Raw genomic sequence first — 16,268 nt, 5'->3', positions numbered from 1 at the left:
CTGAGGCCTACAAGTTCTAATTCCGGCCACCAAGAGACCTACAAGATCCACGTCCTATCATCCAAAGGTCTACAAGCTCCTACTCCTACCATACTGAGACCTACAACTTCAAATATCAGTCATCCAGACACTTAAAAGGTCCTCCTCCTACGATCCTGAGGTCTACAAGCTCATCTTATTACCATCCTGAGGCTACAAGCTACTAGCATTCCACAATATCCCAGCCACCTTGAGTCCTATAAACTCTTACTCCAACCATCCTAAGGCCTGGAAGCTACTACTGCAACCACCGTGCAAGCACATTAAGTTCCATCTTATTATTTTTTTCTTTTGTTGTAAATTTTTTTAATGTCCAAATGTTCAGTTACATTTATGGATCATTTTGTCCTGAGCAGTAAGTCAGCTCCTCTGTGTTCTGTTAACACACACCCATGAGGCTGTCGGAAGTCTTTCGTTCCTCGTGTGTGTTTTTATCTCGTGTTTAACCTCAGATCAGCTGAGGGATTGGCAGAGGAAGTAAGATTGCTGGCTCTCTGTGTGGTCCGGACTGAGTGGGAGTGCAGATTTTTGCCCTGAGCTGCTCACTTAATGCTCCATTGCCTTTCCTGCCCCTGCTGCACTTTTCACCTCTTCACCTGTACCCTTCCTCCCTTACCTGTACCCTCCACCTTCTTACCTCTGGCCCATTTTTAAAAGATATAATACTGATCTCAGAACAGCAGCTTCTTCTGTGGTTTGGCTTGCATTCCGGTCCTATTTTTAACATGCCTTTGTTGATTACAGTGACTTTATCAGCTCAAGAGAAGTTAGATAAATGTTAGGTGAGGAATTGCACTGACATACCCAGAATGCATTGCAATCCTGGAATTTATTTTTCAAATATAAATAAAAATGGGTGAATTTGTTCCCTAATGTAGGTAGACTCAATCAAATCTGTGTGAATTCTGGCTGTGACAGGTCACAACCTCAATCTCAGATACATCACTCGAGTTCATAAGTCGCCACAACAAAGGATGAATGAATGCTGTAAATAAAAGCATCATGGTGTGCTTCCTGTTTGTACCTGTATTTGTATCTATTTAGAACACAGTATCTGTTTGTTCCAGTTAACATATTTGGAACTGGTTACACCCCTAGATGCAATAACAACCATATTCAGTCACCTGTCATGAATCCTGAGGACTTTGCATCAATGTGAATTTCAGCTTTTTGCCTGTTTTGTAAGTTGCTTTGGATAAGAACGTCTGATAAATGACTAAATGTAAATATATTGTAACTATAAGGAGCCAGGTCAAAAACCATAATCAAGCATCCTGTCCTGACTCGTCCTGCATTCTGCATGGTATTAAATCAGAACTTCTGTATTTATTTCTATACACTTTTAATTAGAGATCAAATATGACAGGACAAGATAAAACCACAATTATTTCTCTTCTATTTTTGTGTGTCAAGGAGTAAATGGGAATTAATTGCAGTTTGAAACTAAAGTCATGAGTGGGAAACCAAAGAAACCTCAGACCACACACATCATAGGATTGGTCGAGGAATCATTCAAGCCAATCATTTGAATATGTGGCTTTATAGTATCTTACCTAATTTGCATAATATTGAGAAAATTCAAATGTCGGTTGATGCTGAAATTGAGGCTCTGTGTTGCACATATACTTAGAAAATGAAAGGTGAATGTAGGGGAGTGATCTGATCACATGATGCAAACGATCCCGTTCATACTTATTCTTAGCACTATCCACTTGTTCCAATCGCCAGAGAAAGATGTTAATGCAGAGTGAGAACATAACCATAGTTTCACTCATGTAGGCTCTCGTGAGAGAGCAAGAAAGAGATGAATTGTGCATCCTGGGATTTTTAAGCACTAAGCAAAATGACTCACTGCTTGTCTCTGAGTTGATCAGCATAATGAGTTTCGAAGTGCAATCCTAAGCTACTCAGATAGTAGAACCATTTTAAATGTCTAAACCTGAGGCAACTCGCTGAACTTTAGGCCTCAAACGTTCTCATTTACATACGAGTCAGCGAGAATTTCCTGAGCACAGCAGAACCATTATCTGACCTTTGGATAGGCCAGACAAAATGACATCAGCCCAAACCCCCCTCCCCCCATAACACAGGGATTAATCACACATTAAATTACCTGGAGTGTACGAGTGCATTTCGATGTCAGCACGTTGAGCAGTTTTAACATTTTGTAAAAATATTTTTTCTCCACAAAGTTGGGAGCAACTACTTTGTAAGAGAAATAAAATCCTTGTAACCAATTGGTTTTGGGACTGATATAGTGACATTCTGCCTGGTTTACTCTTTTCTTTACAGAAAGGAAAGATTAAGACAATCCGTTACAAGCCACCTCGACTTAAAGCACCAACAGCAAAGAGGATTTCTCAGCTTCTGACGCTTCTGAGGATGCTGAGGAATCCGGCTGCGTTCATTTTCATTTTGCCCACCTTACAGTGAACTTAAGGACCCTGATATAAAAAGACATTGCCCTAACGTGACTCTTCATGTCCACACTTGCACACCTGAGCTTAAAGCTGAGTTTGCCCTGCATCTCATTACACCTACATTTCCCATTGCTGCCATATCAAAAAGTGTCAAACATGGATCAAAGCCTGAAAATCATAGTGATCCATCATTCTTATCAGCTTATGAAGGATGCTGTGCTTCCTGTTTCCTGTTTAAGCTGTTTTTCTGCAAAACAAGTCACCCCGAGTCATGATGCAGCCAGCAGGTAAATATGGGATTTAGGACTTCCATAAGGTAGGGGTTAAATAATAATCACCATGTCATTAGAAGAAACATCACCGCTTCTTTATATGGTGCTCCATAAAGGCAAAAAAAGTGTTAGAACTAATAGAACGAATTCAGCTCATGTTCATCTTTGTTATCAATAGTGTTGGACTGGTGTTGGAGATCACTGATGTACTTATTTACTCCAAAATCTAAAATTATGAAAGTATGAATTTTTTAATAAAAAAAAAAAATCAAATCAAGAATTGGTCCTTTTAGAATTCATTTTCAGAGGGAAGAATAATGTATAGTTGTGTGGCTACTACAAAACCTTCTGGTAATTGTAAAGTAACCGGAACTATTTTTTGCTGTCAACTATTTTTTCTCATGTCTGTCTTATCAGGTATGTTTCATTCTACATTATATGCAAGTAATAAACATTCTCACAAGCCTCATTTTTTTCTCTCTTTTGAAGTTAATAAGACAAAAAATCAAAGCACAGCTTGTCATAATACCGAGAAACCATATAACATAAACTCTTCTGTAAAGTTAGAGCTTTACATCTGACTGTTGCAAAGTGCTGACACTGGAGACTCCTTCCATAAATGTTAAAATAAAATTTATCCAGATGGCCAGAATGTATGTGGAGTGTCGACCATGCACAACCCTATGAATGAGCTGTTACTATAAAAAAAATAATGTATTTGAACAAGAGCATTAATAAAAACCTGTGATTTGCAGCTGCACTACTGTCTGAGATGCTGTTATAGAAAATGCATCTACATTTTACAACCAATCAGAATTGAGAAATAAACAGCACTGTTGTAGAAAGCTCAACAGCTGCCCTTAGACTATTATTATGAGTGAATTTGCAGTAAACATGCTTTCCTAGTTTTGCGTGTCGAGGTGGATATGGCCGTGGTTGTAAAGTGGGATGTGATTGGTCGTCTCAACCGGGTGACATCAGCAGCCGTTAGTTTTGTTCACTATGAGTGATTTATGATCTGAGGGTTATTACTCAGGAGTTGAGGCCTGCTGTTCTTTTAAACATGGTGACAGCTGGGAGACTCGGCACAGCTTGTACATTCACACACACACACACACACACACACACACACACACACACACACACACACACACACACACACTTCATCTATTTAAGGTTTCAAAACAGACAATACAACTTTTTAGTAAAGAAACAAAAAACAAAAATGCATTCACCTCCTTTTACAAATCAGTGTAATTATGCTGCATTTAACAGGAATCAAGTTATAATTCATTGCACAGATGCAAATTTGTCAAATTTTTCAATTTCATCTATCATGTCTTCATTTTGTTTACGCATCCTTATACCACCGCACTGCTGAATTCTGGATTCTGATTGGTCAGGAAGATTAATTTTCTATGACAGCGGCTCTGACAGTAGTGCAGCTGTAAATCCCAGGTTTATATTAATGCACTCATTCTATACTTTATTGTTTCTAGTAACAGCTCATTCACAGCGACTTGTATGGCTGACAGTCCACATAAATAGATTGATATGGGGAAGTTTTCTGTAAAGAGACTTTTATTTAAAATTTATGGAAAGTGTCTCCAGTTTCATCTTGTTATTGTTGTTGTTGTTGTTGTTGTTGTTGTTGAATTATTAACTTAAAGAGTGAGAAAAAAGGGAGGCTGGTGTGGGTTCCACAACGTTGCATGTAACTATAAACATATAAAATAGTATGATGTTTTGTTCTACAGTAAATGAAATATGTATGAAATTATTATGTTGTAAGAGTAATAAAACATTGTGCTGTTAAATAATCAACTTCAGTGTGGTAACAGTAACTCTGCTTCATCTCACGACCTCACTGTTGATTATTTTGCAATAACAGCACTCCAGTGAGTGTCCACATCGCTTTTTAACATTCAAAAATGTTTTGCTACTTGCCTGGTTTTTCACAAGATAAATGTAAAACATATTCCATTCATAAAAGTACACATTTTACAAAATGTGTACATTTGATTGATTACTTCCTCTTTATTATTCACTTGTATTACTTGTTTGTAAGATTTCAGTGGCCTCCCGCTACTCTCACACTGTGGTGGGATTATGCTGTGGTGATTGGATGAAAAGATGGGCACAAAGAGATTTACGATTTACGGCACGCACTGATGAGGAATAAGAAGTTTTTAAAAAAACAGAAAGAGACCCGGTGCCAGTCACCACCCACATCTCGTTTATCATGCTCGTTTACGTAGCAGATGGCAGTGCCAAGCTTGCCAGAAAAGCGTGCCAGGCTCACACCAAAAAGCGTCCGGGCTCCTAAAAGAGTCAGCTGCATGCACATGGCATTAGTGTATAGCTGACCTGTCTGGAAAGTTCTACGCCCGCTGGCGAGGTGTTTGTGTGCCCAGGTGGCCCGTTGGAAATAAATTTTCTTTAGAAGAAGTCAAAGACACTAAAATGGCTTTTGTTTCCAAGACGCCAAGTGTCCAGAAGCCAGAGACTCTCCCCGTACAATTTGTTTTCCCAAAGACGGGATACTGTCGCCCTCTCAAAGGCCAACATATGCCACGCTGGAGCTGTACAGGGCCATAAAATCACAATAACGCAGCACCAGCATGAGGAGAATGCTCTGCAAAGGACACAGGAGTCATGAGCCCTGAGCGCATGTTCATAAAGAGCATTCTGTAAACATTTCTGATAGGCAGATGTTAAAACGTTAAAGGGAAGTACACAAATGTTCTTTGTTTTGGGCAGAAGTCAAAAGATATACTCTTAGATTTGTTGGAATTCTTTACCTTTATTTATCTGTTGTTACCTTTAAAGGTTCTATGTACAACCCAAAAATTGTGTTTACCTCTCAGAAAAGCAAAATAAGAATCCTCATCTTTTTCAAAACAAACAAACAAATAAAAAAAATACTCTAGGTCTGTAGGAATCTTAACTTCGTAAATATGTTTTTCTTGGATCCCACTTTTGAAAGATAGCTGCTGTACACTTTTAGAATAAACGTTAAATTAGGAACCCTTAAGAGTTTTTCACTTATCATTCTCAGGATTCCACTTGAAGGTTTTTATCTATAACTCAGTGTTTACCAATTCTAGGTAGAATTTTTTTTAGCAAACTAAGATCCCTTAACTATACAAACAATATTGAGCATTGGGTTCTTCCTAAAGGGGTTGAACATGGAAGTGCTTTTTAGGTCCTAAGATTGAAGGGAGTTTAATTTCCTGAAGGGGTTCTACTTGGAATCTTCCTTTGCAAACTCACTCTTGTACACTTTTAGGAAAAAGTCTTGAACCCTTCTTCAGTTATCACTCTAGTGGAACCCTTCCAATGTTCTATATACCCTATTGAACCCTTGGAACCATATCTTGCAAACCCTTTGTCATGCAGTCTTAAAAAATGGTTAAATTTTGAAGGGTTTTTTGGTTGTCACTTTAAGGCGAACCCTTAAAGCCTCTGCTACAACTAAGAGTTTATCTATCAGAATTGTTCTAGGTACAACTTTAAATAAGATCCCTTATATCTTAACAAAAACAAATAAAAACAAACAAACAAACAAAACTATATGGCTTTATAAAGGGGCTCTATGTTTTATAGAAGTCAGTTGCATTTAAAATATTTTTTATTTCTAAAATCTCTGTTAGGATGAAAATTTTAATGGATTTTAAAGACTTTCGGAACGTGGCTGCAAGTAAATTTTTTGTTGGGATTTTCCTTGTAATCTTGGTTACATGAGGTCATGTCCTCACCCCTCTCCTTGTCCCCGTCTCTGTCTCTGTCTGGCCTTTCAGCCCCAGACCCTGCTGGGCTCGGCGTAGAATCGAGGCGATTATGCTCGGCCGGTTTCGCAGCACAATCAGCTGTTTTTGCGTGTGTAAATGAGAGCAGTGTATTATTCACGAACACAGACGAGCACATGGTAAACAAAGCGCCTGGTGTTGCTCACGCTGCTGTAATTATCTGCAGGCCGCCTGAAGTAAAGAGAGTGCATTGTCTTAGAGTCGTGACGGAGGATTACTGAGAGCAGAAACTAACGCCTGGCAGACCAATCACACTGTGTGTCACATTATTTACACATTTACAACAGGAAGTGGAGATTTATGCCTTACGGCCATAACTGCACATCCAAGCCTTTCTACACAAATATGCCATATCTAACTGATGTACTCTATCTATCTATCTATCTATCCGTCTGTCTGTCTGTCTGTCTGTCTGTCAGGCAGTCTATCTATCTATCTATCTGTCTGTCTGTCTGTCTGTCTGTCAGGCAGTCTATCGATCTATCTATCTATCTATCTGTCTCTCTGTCTGTCAGGCAGTCTATCTATCTGTTTGTCAGTCTGTCTATCTATCTGTCTGTGTGTCTGTCTGTCAGTGAATCAGTCAGTCAGTCAGTCTATCTATCTATCTATCTATCTATCTATCTATCTATCTATCTATCTATCTATCTATCTATCTATCAGTCTGTCTGCTGTTCTATTCTATTTAACTCTCAATGTACTGTATATATCTGACTGTCAATTACTGTCTATCTATTTATATTTTTGTCTTCCCAGCACTATCTATCTATCTATCTATCTATCTATCTATCTATCTATCTATCTATCTATCTATCTGTCTGTCTGTCTGTCTGTCAGGCAGTCTATCTATCTATCTATCTATCTATCTATCTATCTATCTATCTGTCTGTCTTTCTGTCTGTCTGTCTGTCTGTCAGTCAGTCAGTCTATCTATCTATCTATCTATCTATCTATCTATCTATCTATCTATCTATCTATCTATCAATCTATCCAGGGTCTGACACTCAGAGCTTGAAATAAGAAATAGTATTTATGTGAAAATCTCAGATATATCAGGTTAGAACTCATCCTGGTTGGTCGGTTATATAGCAGATCCTGAGTTCCCTCCATCTGAAGAGGTAATTACACTCATCCGTCCTCAGGCCTTTGTGTCAGTTGTGGGTTTTTGTGCCTCGCCTTCCACCTGCCAGCTGTTCCCCCAATATAACCCAGATCCCACCACACAATGGCTTCGTTTACTTTACATGAAACCCTCCTGCACCTTCCCATCATGCACTGCAAAAAAGCCGCAGAGTCACTAACCCGTTCCTCTCGGCTAACTCTCAGATGAACTCTTTTCTTTTCTTTAAACACACGGGAAGGCCTGCGAGGGGATGGCTCCAGGCTTTCCTGCCTGTTTGAAGTTATGATGCCTTTTCTGATTCCGCTGAAACTCCTGACGTGTTTGGAAGGCATTATATCCGCACAATTCTCCCTTTTTCTTTCAAGCATGTCTCAGTTTATTTTGATCATTTTATGAGCATTAGTGCCAGAATTATTACAACACACACACACATGCACGCACGCACACACACACACACACACACACACACACACACACACATGATTTATAGCTGTATAGCAAACACATGAATGAAGACAGCTCACGTTACAGTTCATAAGATAAATAAATATACATGCAAACTGAATCTAACTGTCACTTATTGATATTTTTATTCAATAAATGTTTGTGTAATAGTTTATCTCAGGCTTCTTAGTATCAGAATCAAGAAAATCACAGTAAACTGACTTAATAAAATCAATATTACTGACAAAACAATAAAGGAAGTCCGTCTATATCTATGCGTCTCTCCACCTATTTACAATATGTCTTGTCCAACTGTCTGTCTGTCTGTCTGTCTGTCTGTTTCTGTTTATTTGTCTCTCTGGCAATCTGTCTATCTCTCTCTCTCTTTCTTTCTCTCTGGCTGTCTATCAGTCTGTCTGTCTTTTTAAATTTACAGCATTTAGCAGATGCCCTAGCTTTTGATTTGCATATCTCAGTCAGTTTGTCCTGATCTCTTTGTCTGTCATTCTATTTATCTCTCCATCTGTCTGCATTTCTATCACTCTTACTATCTAATCTGTCTACCTACCTGTCTCTCTCTATATTTCTGTTTATTTGTTTGTCTGTCTATCTGTCTATTTGTCTGTCCATTTTTCTATATAGCATGTTTTTCTGTCTTGTCCCATTGCCTGTCTCTCTACCAGCCTGTCTGTCTGTCTGTCTTTAAATTTGTCTGTTTTGTTCTATTTGTCTCTCTTTTTCTGTCTCTTTTAGTCTGTTTGTCATTCTGTCTATTTTTATTTGTCTCGCTACCTTACCTGTCTCTCTGTATTTCTGTCTGTCTCATTCTATTTGTATATCTGTCTGCCTGTCTTCCGGGCTCTTTTTGTCTCCCTTTGTCTATCTGTCTGTCTCTCTGCTTGCCAGTCTGTCTCTTTTGATCAGTCTGTCTGTTTCTTTTTTCAGTTTGTCTGTTTCTCTCTCTCTCTCTCTCTCTCTCTCTGCCTGTCTTTCTGCATTTATATCTGTTTCTTACTGTTTCTCTGTCTGTTTATCTGTCACTATGCTTGTCTGTCTTTCTATTTGTCTCTTTATTTGTCTGTCTTTCTGTCCTTCTCTTTCTATTTTCTTTCTGCATGTATGTCTGCCTGTCTGTCTCTCGCTCAGCCTGCCCATCTGTCTATCTGTATGTTTTGTATATCACTTTCTATTTGCCTTTCAGTCTTTTTATCTGTCTCTCTACCAGTTTAGGTCTATTTGTATTTTTCCTTTGTCTGCCTTTCTGTCTCTCTCTCCCTTCTTCTATTTGTGTCTATCAGTCTATCCATCTGTCTGTCTTTCCATACATCTGTATTTCTCTCGATCAGTCTGTGTATCTGTCTCCCTGTCTGTCTGTCTGTCTGTCTCAGATGTAACATTATTGTATCAGTGTTTTCTCCATATTTGAGTTCACCACATTTCATGCCTTTTCTACCTTGACTATAATGATAAACTTTCTCCTGGTTCCGTTTGTACCATTGAAATGTAACGCAACTCCTTCACATCTCCACGTTGTGTGATCTTGACAATCCCTGTGTTCTTTTGGTCGTGTGCTGGAGTGCATCACAGTGTAATGATGAAGTCCTGCTGTGTGAAACACACTGTTGTCACTGTTGTCACGTTTCTGGTTTGTTTATAAACAAACCAAAATTAAGATCAGTATGCTGGTTATGGGATTGTGGTTCCACCTCAGCTCAATGTCTCACATACTTTTATAATGATGTCATTTTTAACATCCAATTAGTGGCATAGTGACACAGAGGTGTGTAATACAGCAGAGGGATGTACACTCAACTCCAAATGTGTCCACAACACACAACTGCTTTAATTGTCAAAATTTTACTAAACAAAATTTTGAAATCTGGAACATGTCTGAACTTCCTGCTTCCTTCTTTTTTCATTAGCTTAACTACGATTTCTGAAAGCATTTTAGGTGATATTAATATATCTAAGCTATCTAATATAAAATAACCTGACAGGATTTGTTCACTGTTAATGCTAGTCAGTCAGCTTAACATGAGCTAACTGGTAGGATTAGCCAGATGGCTAAAAATTTTTTAAGGTTAGCCAGCAAGCTATCATGGGCTAACCAGACCAGATTTTTCAGTCGTGTTCATAGATTTAAAAAATAATTCATAGTAAGCATTTACTGCTACTATTAGCTAGCTAATATGACCCATTTGCCAACATTAGCCATATAACAATATAATTTAACAGGATTTATTCACTGCTAATGCTAGTCAGCAAGCTACCATGTGCTAACCTGATAGGATTTCTGACAGGATTTATCAATTATGTTCTCAGATTTTAATAATCTTATTTAACATTTATTGGGGAGCATAGCTATGTTCCCAGGGTCCTATGTTCCCCAGATTTATATGGTACATTATGAACACATGGTGATTTAAAGCTGCATATAGGCTTCAGCGTAAGTAAGAGCTGTGTCATGTTTACACATAACATTTTGTTCCTTTGATGAGCATTTACTGTGTTTTATAGGCCACAGTATGGCATTTCTTCAGTTTAGAGTATACATTTCACTATTGTTCATGCATGGAGTTGGACTGTATAAATTGTATGAATGTAGACTAACAGCTATTTTTAGAGCAGCACAAATGAGGGTTCAGCATGTGCAACCTAGTTCATTTTCCAAGTTCATAACTTTCATAAATCTCAACTGTGATTGAAGGATGGATTTTAAACTAATGCATGTTGTTATTCATTTAAATGTTTAAAGTTAAAAGGTAATAAAGTTCATAGGGCCCTGGGAAAATGAGTCCTGATTACATAAAACCTTTGAAAAAGCTTACTTAATGTATGTTAACAGAACACTGCCCAGGGGAACATAGGAATGACCCCCATTTAATGCTACTATATGATAATCTGACAGGATTTGTTCACTGCTAATGCTAGTCAGCAAACATGAGCTAACTTGACAGGATGTTTTAAATACTATTAAGATTTTAAAACTCATAGCTAGCATTTAGTGCTACTTGACCAGCTAGATAACATGAGGTTACTGCTAACATTAGCCAGCTGGCTAACATAAATTAATTAGCAAACTGGCATGAGCTAACCTGACAGGATATCTGACAGGAATTTTTGAACATAATCACATTTTTTGTTACTTTTTCCAGCACTGTATTGATAGATACATAATATTATTGATATTATTAATACAGTAATGAAATAATGCTCTACTTCTATAATTATTGGTAAATTGCTATGGTAAAAAAGAAATAAAACATTTTGGGACCTGCTGTTATATGAAAATAATCTGTTTTGCATGAGACCACATTACACCACCCTAGATGCCACATTGTGTATTATTCTTTACATATAGTATATTGTAATATCAAATAACAAACAATTAGCAGTTATTGTTCCTAGATGTTTAGAGCCGATTGTAGAAGGTTTAGTCACATCTCCAGACGTTTGATGGTACATGGAGGAGTTTAATCTCTAACTGAGATCAGACCCCCACCCTCCACATCACACACCCACCCACCTACACACACTCTCAGATATTTCTGGAATGTGTTATTTTGACTGACAGAGTCACCCGAGTGGGGAAACATGAATTCAGGTTTGCGTGAAAGGTCAGATGCCAATCTCACACTCTGTCCTGCAGGTGAAGTCGAACCAGATTCCTCAGGTCTCAAAGGCAGGCTGGGAAACGTTAATGTTTAACTGCCAATACAAACATACACAGGTAGGAGTGACGGGATTAAAAGATTACAGCAGAAATGTAGCCTCACCTGGAAAGCTGACACTAATAATAATAATAATAATAATAATAATAATAATAATAATAATAATAATATCTTCATCATCATCATCATCATAATTAGCATTATTACTAATTAATAATGTTTGTAGATAGCAAATTAGTTACTCATATCTCTGGATACATAGCGACCCACAGACTAGTAAGTAAGCAAAACTGCTTTTTAGCTATACACCTGGTAATGCTGCATTCATGACCAAGTGGGAACTGGTAGATTTCCCACTTCCCAATGTGGAAGATCTGATTGACCTGCTCTCCAACTCATAATTCCTATGCAGAAATTTTGAGTTTTCAAGAGCTCTTACTTCTCCAAGTTCCTTGATGTTATTTCAACATGGCGGCATTCACAGTGAAAAGTAGCAACATGAAATAACAGCGTGATTTAAGTTTTTAAGCAGGCTTTTGAGTTTCTGTTTATATTTGAAATCGCAAAATACTAGATGATACGTTGATAACTGAAATGATAATTCGCTTTCGGCAAGATTGATGCTGTTTCAGATGTGAATCATCACATACACTTTAAAAATACATTAAGCACTAACCAAACAGCTCTTTATTTCCAGATTTTGTAGACAGATTACAGTGAGTATTCATTTTATTTTTGACTTAAGATGGCTAAGTTCGTGTGAACCCCCTAAGTTTCCAAGTTGGAAAATTACGAGCTCCCAGCTGTAGTGAATGCAACAGAAAGCACCTATTGTTGACACTTTACCAAAATATATGTTGAATAGTTACAGATTTAGCATTTGTAACCATAAATATGAACTGTCATGTGTTTTTATACTAAGATACTTTATCTAGTTTGCTAATTATTAAGTTAACTAGCTAATTTTGAAAATGCAACATTGTTTTGTCATGGATATCCCGGAGGCTACTCTTGACTACAGCTCCCAGCAGCCACTGCACTACATCATGGTCACATGACCATCTGCACCTGAATCACATTCTAGTTAACTAGCATTATATATATATATATATATATATATATATATATATATATATATATATATATATATATATATATATATATATATATATGCCACAGTTTTCACTGCACTTTTGTCTTGCTTTAATTGTCTCACCATGCCATTGTGTCCGGTCCGGTCCGGTCTGGTCTTTATGAACTGTTTATGTTTTTTGCCTTGCCCTCTGGATATTATACCCTTCAATAAAGTTCTTAACTACAATTGCATCTATCCTAACCCACATTACGTGACAGATTACTTTGCCACAACATGGAAGCAGCAGGAGAGCGAGGAGAGCATTACGCCAACATACATAGGAATGTCTGGCCACCATTCATGTCCGTCCAGTTTCCCCAGTGGACTGACATAGACCTCCCGGTATCACCTGGTCTCTCTTACAGCTTTAGAAACATTTTTTTATTGCACAACTTCTGGAAACTTTCTCTAGAACTTTTGTGGAACTACACAGAGGTTCATTCTTAAATTCAGCTTCACACACATAATGACCAGTTTATCAGCCCCATTTATATTACATTTACGTTTACATTTACATTTATTCATTTAGCAGACGCTTTTATCCAAAGTGACTTACAAATGTGAAAATACAAGCAAAGCGATATATCAAGTAGAGATCAATACAAGTAGTACTACCATACAAGATCCATTAATTGAGTTCTAGAAGAAGTGCGCAGAGTAGAGGTGTAAGTTCCAGAGTAGGGTGTTTTGTGGGGTTTTTTTAGTTTTTTTTAGGGGTTGGTTACGTGTTCACAGAAGAGGTGGGTCTTTAGTTGTATTTTGAAGATGGTGACAGATTTTGCGGTCAGGATTGAGGTTGGAAGTTCATTCCACCACTGAGGGACAGTTAGTGTGAAGGTTCTTGAAAGGGACCTTGAGCCATGCTGAGTAGGTACTACTAAGCATCGATCGTTGATTGATCGCAGATTGCGTGAGGGAACGTAAGCCTTCAGGAGGGAGTTGAGGTAGGAGGGTACTGTTCCAGACAAGGTCTTGTACGTGAGCAACAAGGCCTTGAATTTAATATGGGCGGCTACAGGAAGCCAGTGGAGGGAGATGAAGAGGGGTGTGAGATGGGTTCTCTTGGGCTGGTTGAATATGAGGCGTGCTGCTGCATTCTGAATCATCTAAAGGGGTTTTATGGAGCTGGCTGGGAGGCCTGAGAATAGTGCATTGCAGTAGTCCAGTTTTGATATGATGAGAGCCTGGACTAGTAGCTGTGTAGCCTGTTCGGTGAGATTTTCTTGATGTTGTACAGAATAAACCTACAGGACTGTGCAGTTGTTGAAATGCACCACAGCACTGTTGAACTCTGGATTCTGATTGGTCAGAAGGTGTTGATTAGTTTTCTGTAACAACAGCTCTGACATTAATGCAGCTGCAAATCACAGGTTTATATTAATGTGCTTGTTCTAATATGTTATTTAGTAACAGCTCATTCACAGGGACATGTCCTACGAATGCTCCACATAAAAATGGTATAATTGTGTTCTTTTTTTGTAAGTAGATTTTTAAACTTAATATTATTTTTAAAAAATGTATTTATTTTAACATTTATGAAAGGAGTCTCCAGAGACAGCACGTTGTACAGTCAGAGGTAAAGCTGTAACTTACGGATGTTCGGTTAGACATTAAAGTTGATCTTTTCTCACACAGTGTGCGTTAACTGTCTTAGAGACTTCATTAGGGTCACTGTTTTTTTTTGTTGTTGTTTTTGTTTTGTTTTTTGTTGTTTTTTTTAATTGACTGTTTCTCAATTTTGCACTGACACTGAGATGTTTAAAATTAGAACAACACCAACAAAACTTTTACACTGTGCATTTGATCCACATATTTTGAGAAATTTTAAGCTGCTACAAATAGTTTTCAGTGTATTCAGGTCTGAAAAAGGTATCATTTCTAGATTATTTTTGACTTATTATGGTTATGTGTCTATGCATTGTGTATATAAACTAAGTTAATAATAGACACAGAGGTTTGCAACTTCTAGTAAGCTGTAAAACACTTTGTGGTTTTATCTGGTCTATTCCTCTGTGCTCGAGTTGAGCGGAGAAGTTTATCTTATTACCGTCAATGGCTGCAGCAACATCAATAATGCAAAAGGAACAAATTTTGAATTTGACACCGATTGGGTCAGTCAGAGCTTTCAAAACACATCCGTATGAATAATTGACAGCACCAATCCAATATGGGAGCAGTGGTGCATGATGAGAGACAAGCACAAGGCCAATAAGTTGACTGGGCAAAATGCTAACACACAAAACATTAGAATATAAATTACAAGTGTGCTTGATTGTTGCATTAAAAATTGACATGCTACGTGAGATGAGATGGTACATGTCAAACATTTCTCACACACTCATACTATATTGCTCATACACTTACAATACTGTGAAGTTCCTCCCAATTCTGAAGTCTCGTGACTGGATCGGGATTTCTTCTAGGATTGCCCTGTATTTGATCTCATCATCTATCGCACTGTTAGCCCTAACAATTTCCCCTGTTCCTACTGATAAACAGCTTCCCCATGACAGTGCTGCCAGCACCATGCTTCACAGTGGAAATGGTGTTCTCAGGGTGATGAGCAGTGTTGGTTTTCTACCAAACATTTTGGTCTCACCAGACCAGAGAAATTCTACAACATGCCTAGTGGCAAATGAGGGATATTTTATTTATTTATTTATTTTATCCAATGCCTTTCTTCTCACCACTTTGTGTAGGATCTCTCCGAGTCCTTCAGAAATCCACTTGGCCTCTTGGTTGCTTCTCTTACTAATCCCCTCTTTACCTGCTTACTGACTTTTGATGGACAGCCTACTATAGACAGAGTTGCTGTTGTGATATACATATTTTATTCTTTAAATATGTATTTAATGACTCTCGGCAAGATGTTCAAGGTTTGTGATTTTTTTTCCTTTTCATCAAATCCCTGATGGACACTTTACCAGAACTTTGTCCAAGGCTGTTTGATTTTTTGAAATTTAGCTTTTAGGTCTTAATGATGCTGTTTGTTTAGATATGTTCTCTAACAAACTCTGGGTTCTTTCAGGAACAGATGTTAATTCTAATATATTTCTTCAAATGGGAACTGGTTGCAGCAGAACTAATTTGGAGATTTCACAGCAACAGGAGCAAAATATTTATGTAATAACAATTGTTTTGTTTTTATTGTAAGTAATTTAGTGAATTATAATGATTTCAATTTAGAATTATGGGCTATTTTGTGTAGACTTATGACATACAGTCCCCTTCAAGGCCAATTCTATTCATTTCAGTTGTTTTCACCATACATTGAAGACATTTCGGTTTGAGAATGAGACAACAGAATTTCAGCTTTCATTTCCTCATATTTACCTCTAGATGTGTTAAACAACTT

Source organism: Ictalurus punctatus, chromosome 10, assembly GCF_001660625.3.
Source record: "Ictalurus punctatus breed USDA103 chromosome 10, Coco_2.0, whole genome shotgun sequence".
Lineage (NCBI taxonomy): Eukaryota > Metazoa > Chordata > Actinopteri > Siluriformes > Ictaluridae > Ictalurus > Ictalurus punctatus.
The sequence above is the reverse complement of the archived record's forward strand: the minus strand, read 5'-3'. Positions refer to the sequence as shown.